Below are 6,814 nucleotides of genomic sequence, written 5' to 3'. Positions count from 1 at the left end.
GCCGTCAGCGCTGCCCGCCACTATCAGCGCGGCCCGCCACCGCCGTCCGCGCGTTGCTGCCACCGCCGGCTGCGCGCGGCCGTCCTCCCCTGCACGCGTCAGCCCCGCGCGCCCCATGCTCCCCTGGTTTTGCCGCCGGCTTGGAAGAAGGAGGAGGAAAGCAGCAGTAAGAAGAAGAAGAAGGGAGGAGAAGAAGGAAGAAGAAGGAAGAAAAAAGAGGAGAAAGAAAGAGAAGGAAAAGGAAGAAGGAGAAGGAAAAAAGAGAAGAAAAAGGAAGAAGGAGGAGGAGGAGAGGAAGGAGGAGGAGAAGGGGAGAGGGGGAGGAAGCCGAGGTGGAGGGGTGGAGGAGGTGCCTCGGCCGTCTTCTCCACGTGCTCGTCCCACCGACGCCCCTACCGTCATCGAACCGCCTATGAGCATGGGCAAGGTATATCCACCCTTTCTCCGCTTGTCGGCCTTATGCCGTTGTGATGTCGGCCTTCGTGCCGCTGTGCTTATCGGCCTTCGTGCCGTTTGTGATTGTCGGCCTTCGTGCCGTTGTTTTTTGTAGGTTTTTGAAACCTCCCCGTGCAGGGGAGGTGCTGTCGAAATTTTGAACTTATAGTGTCGTGTTTCATCTTTTGCAGAGCAGGACCTGTCGGAGGTGACCCGGAGGTCCTCGATCATCTTCATCAGCGTCGTGGGTCTGACTGCACTGCGTCGCCTCGCCACTGCATCGACTCGCCACTGCCCCGCTAGCCTGACTTCACCGACACCTTAGGTATAAATCACCTCTTTTTCCGCTTGTCTGTCATCGTAGATTGGTGTAGCCCAGTTAGGCATCTTCCGTCCGAAAGAGATATCTTTGGAGGTATGCAGATCTTTGCATATCTGCGACCGTATTTGTTTTGGATTGTCCACATTTTTTGGACAGCCCACGGATGCGTAGATGGGTTAGTTTCCATGGTCCGCTCTGATCCGAGACGGTGTTTCGGCATCACCCCCTGTTGTTCTCTGGATACACACTCTCCCTTGCAGGACATGTATCGGGAGAACAGCGGGGAGGTGGTTCACGGAGGGTTATATCCAGGACCACGAGGCGGGGCGGGAGCGGCGTATGGCAGCGATAGGCCCCACACACCATCAAGGCAGCCGCAGCCTCGGCGCATACAAGCAAGCATGGGTACGTGAATTTTTAGTATTCTGGCGCTCCATTATGCATGTTTCTTCTAATCATCTTGTTGTCTTTCTCGCAGTCGGCGTCACATGGTGGCCAGTCCATCTCCAATTTCATGGCATATGGTCTGGCCCGCAAGGGTAAGGCGACGTCCGCTGTCACCTTCACCCCGGATGACCCGCCCGAGTCCTACAACAACCCGAGCGTCTACACCCGCATCAGTTCGTACGCGTCGGAGGCAAGGTCGGTCCATGGGCTAGACTGGGATCCGAGCACCGACGACATCGATGGGACGATGGTCACGAGGCTCGGACAAGGCAAGAAGCATGGGCAGTACTAGATTGGCGATGGCACCCTCGAGCCCAGCGAGATTCCCTCCCTCTCCTAGATCCGAGCATAGACCCCGAGCGGAGGCCCGGCCATACGCCAACGGTTGTCCCCTTCACAGCAGCGGGTCGACGCACTCCAGGTTAGTCCCGTTTAACTCTTCGTACATTGATCTTTAAATAACTTAGTTACCTTTGCATTACTGAAACATTTGATTGAAATGTTGCAGGCCGAGAACGAGAGGATGGCTCAGGAGCTGCGGGACCTGGCGGCGAGGACCGAGCAGGCCGAGCGGGAAAGACAGGCCGAGCGGGCCGAGCAGGAAAGGCAGGCCAAGCAGCTAGCGGAGATTACGACGTTCCTGCAGAACTTTGGGCAAATGCACGGTGTAGCTGTGCCACAGTTCGCTCCACCCCGCTGCCGCCAGTTATAGCTAGTCCTATGAGTATGAAACCAAATTGCTTCGACTAGTGCTTTCATTAGATGACCACTCTAACAGATGCAATCTCTTGTCCTTTATGCAGCCTCCGTCAGCGGGTTCGAATAACCCATCTCAGGCGCAAGCAGGCGACGACACTTTTCCTTCACCAGGCACTCAGTTTTCTCCCCACCTGTAGTTTGTATCTCTTTTTCACCGCTTGATGGACATGTGATGCACTATGATCGATTATCAACTTGTTTCAATGGATATTGGACCTATTATGCTTGTGATGTCGTGTATGTGAGATATTGTGTGATCGACATGTGATATATATGTGGTATTGCCTTTGTGATGAGATGGATGTGATATATATGTGCTATATTGTGTTTGTGATGTCACAGATGTTATATATATCTCTTATATGCTGTGTTTGTGAATATAGAATAAAAAAAATTAGCATCTTTGCCGAGTGCCCTGACCCTGGCACTCGGCAAAGAAATTACGAAAAAAATAAAAAATCTTTGCCGAGTGCCGACCTAGCAGGGCACTCAGCAAAGAAATTATAAAAAAAAAATCTTTGCCGAGTGCCTCCCCGGCAAGGCGCTCGGCAAAGAAATTTTGAAAAAAAAATTTAAAAAATCTTTGCCGAGCGCCTCTGACATGCACTCGGCAAAGCATGTGCTAACGGAACCGGCGCCGTGACGGTCACTTTTCTTTGCCGAGTGCCGAGATTGCACTCGGCAAAGACTTTGCCGAGTGCCCGATAAAAAGCACTCGGCAAAGAATTCTTTGCCGACGGATTTTTTACCGGAGGCTCTTTGCCGAGTGCTGCACTCGGCAAAGGCTTTGCCAAGGGCAAAGTAGCCTTTGCCGAGTGCATTAGGCACTCGGCAAAGCGCCTGAATCCAGTAGTGCGCACCGCGCCACCGCCAACGGTTTCCTCCACACGTATAGTACTAAGATAGGCGGTCTGTTCACTTGGTCGTAAACGATCATAAATTTCTAATCAGAACAGTATTTTTTTTCTCACATCAAATCAGCCAGCAGTAATAATCCATAATCGTATATGATCGTTTCAGCCCCATCCGAACAGGCTGAGGGTTCGAGGCCGGTAGTAGTGGACCGCGCGTCAGTTAGGGGCGCGGTGTGCAGGTATTCGACCGGCCGGGTGCGCGCTGCCTGTGTTCGGATGTTTATACATCTGAGCATCTCCGACAGATTAGCCAAAAAGTCTAGCTATATTTACTGATTTAGTTACTCTCTAAAATAAATTTGATAAAAAAAATACTAGAGTATTCTGACCAAGAAGTTGGATGACTAGTGAGGTAGGCTATGCCAAAGTAGAGAGCGAATAATACGGGATGGAGAACTATTAAATTTGGAGAGTCATTTATAGAGTCTGTTACAGATGTTTTACCTTCAATAATAACTAAATTTATCTTTAGAAAACGATTTGGCTAATCTCTCGAAGAGACGCTCAAGCCCTGATCCACGGAGCTTCCTTTCCAGGCAGCAACTGCTAATTTCTGATACTAATTCGGGCACTTGGAAATCTAATCGCCGTCAGCCTTCAGAGGTCAATGAGTCTGGAGGGTCAGTGTTCATGTTCTGTCTCTTTGACATGTTTCCACGTGGCGTCTGCTTGTTTGGTCATACTTCACTCTAGTATGTGTGTGCAGTTCTCTGTAGATGCTGCTTGATTCCTAGTATACACTGATTGTGATTGCTGTGTGAGAGAGTTTCTGCAGGACAACGTGCAGATAAGTCTCTTTGGCCATATGGTGTGCTTTCCCGTGCCAGCACTTACCTCCTCCCTGTACCGCTGGGGTCTGAGTCTGACTGACCGACTCTTTTGCTTCAGCCTCTTCTTCTCTGTACTACTACAGTCTATATACAAACCAAGCACTATGTGAAAAAAGGTTTATAGCAACGAAAAAAATTCTTTGAAGAGACTGCTTGTGATGGAACCGTCCCTACAGTGATGTGCTCGGGAGCCACGAGACCAGCCACCCCTACAAATAAAACAGCAGGGGCGGCTGGTGATACGAGCCGCCCCTACAAATAGGTCGGATTTGTAGGGGCGGCTCACTCACTAGCCGCCCCCGGTGTTGCTATTTGTAGGGGCGGCTGGTGATTGAGCCACGCTTACAAATGCCCCACGTATAAATACCTGCGATTTATAGGGGAGGCTCAATCACCAGCCGTCCCTATAAATGACACACATATAAAACAAACTGCAACACCTTCTTTCTCCTCGAGTCACTCACTTCAACCCGTGAAAAAAAGGTGGGGAGACCTTGGTACCTCCCAAAAATTGTTCTACTAAGGGGGAAAGGTTTTGGTCTCAAATCCTTTGGTGGAGAGGTTGTAAAAGGTAAGAAAATGTTATTCCACACTTTTTTTCTTGAAGTTTTAATGGTTGATTAGTGAATAATTAGAGTTTTGCTTTTCTCTCTCTTCTATGGTGCTTGAGCTACTTATGAAGCAAATTAGACCCAAGTTTTAAATGTACTTGGGTAAATTAGGTAGGGAAACAAGATCATACCCTTATTTGGTCTATGTTTCTTGATTTTAGTGAACAATTAGTTAGTTTTATGGATGTTTCATGTGCATGTAGATCTAGATCTAGGGTTTGGTTTTTTTATTAATTTTGTTTTTATAAATTTATGTTTGATGAAATTGGACTAGGGTTTGCATGAAAGATATTGAGTAAAATATAATTGTTGCTAATTGTTGTCTTTGAAATTGTTTATTGTAATAAAAAAATATGTATTTTTAATTATTTATGGATAAATGGGCCATTAATTAATTTTCCTCTACCATGGTGTGTCTGTATGCTTCATGTAATTATATTTGATTTATATTCATATATATCTGAAGTATATACAATTATTCTCAAGTAATAATTAATTTGATTCATTTATATATATATATATATATATGTGTGTGTGTGTGTGTGTGTGTGTGTGTGTGAATAAGTAGTCCTTTAATGTTTGTTTTGTTGTTGTAAAAGATGGAGTACAAGAACTCTTGGATGTATGGTTCGTTAAGGTTCAAGGCAGTTTTCTGTGAAGAGGTGGATAAATTTATTGAAGCCACAAAGAAGCATGCAACAACATTGACAGAGAATAAGGATACAATTATTTGTCCCTGTAAAGATTGCAAGAACCGTATGGCATGGATAGATGTGACTATCATCAGATCACATTTGATTATGCGAGGATTTGTTGAGGACTACACAGTGTGGATTCATTATGGTGAAACGGTTATTGTTAACGACGAGGATAAGGAGGAATACGACGACGAAACCCTAGAATCCTTGTCCCAATATTTAGCAGAGCTTGATGCACGAATGGATCTCGAGTTTGGCAATGAACAAGGTGGTGATGCTGGTGGTTGGGATGGTAACGACGAAGGTGGTGCCAATAATGATGGTGGAGCACGTGTCGGGGATGAAGATGATTTGGAGAACATGATTCGAGCCTTTGGGCCAGAGATTTTACTAAAGAGCCCGAAAGATCTAGAAAATTTGGAAAGGGTGACAAAAGCATTGAAGGTAGAAATCCTCCGTACCAACACCTTCGTGAGACTGAAAGGCTAGCTCTAGGCCGTTGATAACAATGTGTATGAAAATTAACATTGGTCTTCTATTTGTAGTTTATATTGGTCTTGTATATATTCTTGTGAATTGGACTTATAATTGTAGTTTATATAAACTCTTGTATTATTGGACTTGTACTTTGGAGCAAGGTACGTGTTGGCTAGCTGTGCTCCCTGTCGTGCCCTTTCCCTGCCTTTTGCTTGCGCTTTCCTTTCCTCTCACGTCGCAGGCGCCGTGCGTGGTCTCGATCGGCGGCGGCGGGGGGGGGGGGGGGGGGGGGGGGGGGGAGATGGGGAGGAGGAGATGCCTGCGCGTGATAGATTGATTGATTAGCCAATCTCGAATTATATATGCGTATGTATATATATGTTCTGTAAATTTGAATTTGCATTTTTTTTTGTGGAAAAATATACCGTAGGGGCGGTTCTAGATTGAATCGCCCTATAAACATGTATTATAGAGGCGGCTGGTACTACAGCCGCCTCTACAAATCTATTTGTAGGGACGGCTGGTGTTACCATTATAGGGGCGGCTGTAGACACCAGCCACTCCTACAAATCGATTTATAGGGACGGTCGTCTCTACAAATACATGATTTATAGAAACGTTTATATAGGAGCGGCTGAACAAACCGCCCCTGCAAAGTCTCTATAGCCGCCCCTGCTAATAGTATACGACGTAGTGAAGGCTAGCCAATCGCACATTTGTCTTGGAGCTCAGGGAGAGGAGATGCACCCACATGCGGCACAGTAACTGTCTGTGGAGATTATTACCGGGCCGGGATCAGTAACACAGTGGGGATTAGAATTAGATTAGCGTGGAGGCCGGCGCCGATGCCATTCTCCATCTCTATCGCCACTGCAGCACGCTGTCGTGTTTGGGCCAAGTACGCACACAAACACAGCACACCACCATTCAAAGTTGAAAGAGAGTCGTCGTCGTCGTCTTTCCTTCCCATGGCTGTTCGTTCACCTGTTGTCGTCGTCGTCGTTTTGTCACCCTGTCGTCACCTCAATGCAAGTGGTAATGGTAATGGTAATGGTAATGGTAATGCAGCACGGCTTGCATGGTATTTGGTACCCCACCCCAGCAGGCCAGCACGCCGCTTCATTCATCGCGAGCCAAAACTTAAAAACACAAAAGTTATGAAACACAAATTATGTACACAAGTTATTAAATACAAACAAATAAATTACCTTATAACTTATGTCAAAATTTAGAAACACTAAAGTTATTAAACACAAAGTACAAATTAACTTATAATTAATACCAAAACTCGAAAACACAAAAAGTTATGAAACACAATATA

This window comes from Miscanthus floridulus, chromosome 18 (genome assembly GCF_019320115.1).
Source record: "Miscanthus floridulus cultivar M001 chromosome 18, ASM1932011v1, whole genome shotgun sequence".
Taxonomy (NCBI): domain Eukaryota; kingdom Viridiplantae; phylum Streptophyta; class Magnoliopsida; order Poales; family Poaceae; genus Miscanthus; species Miscanthus floridulus.
This window is presented reverse-complemented; position numbering follows the sequence as displayed.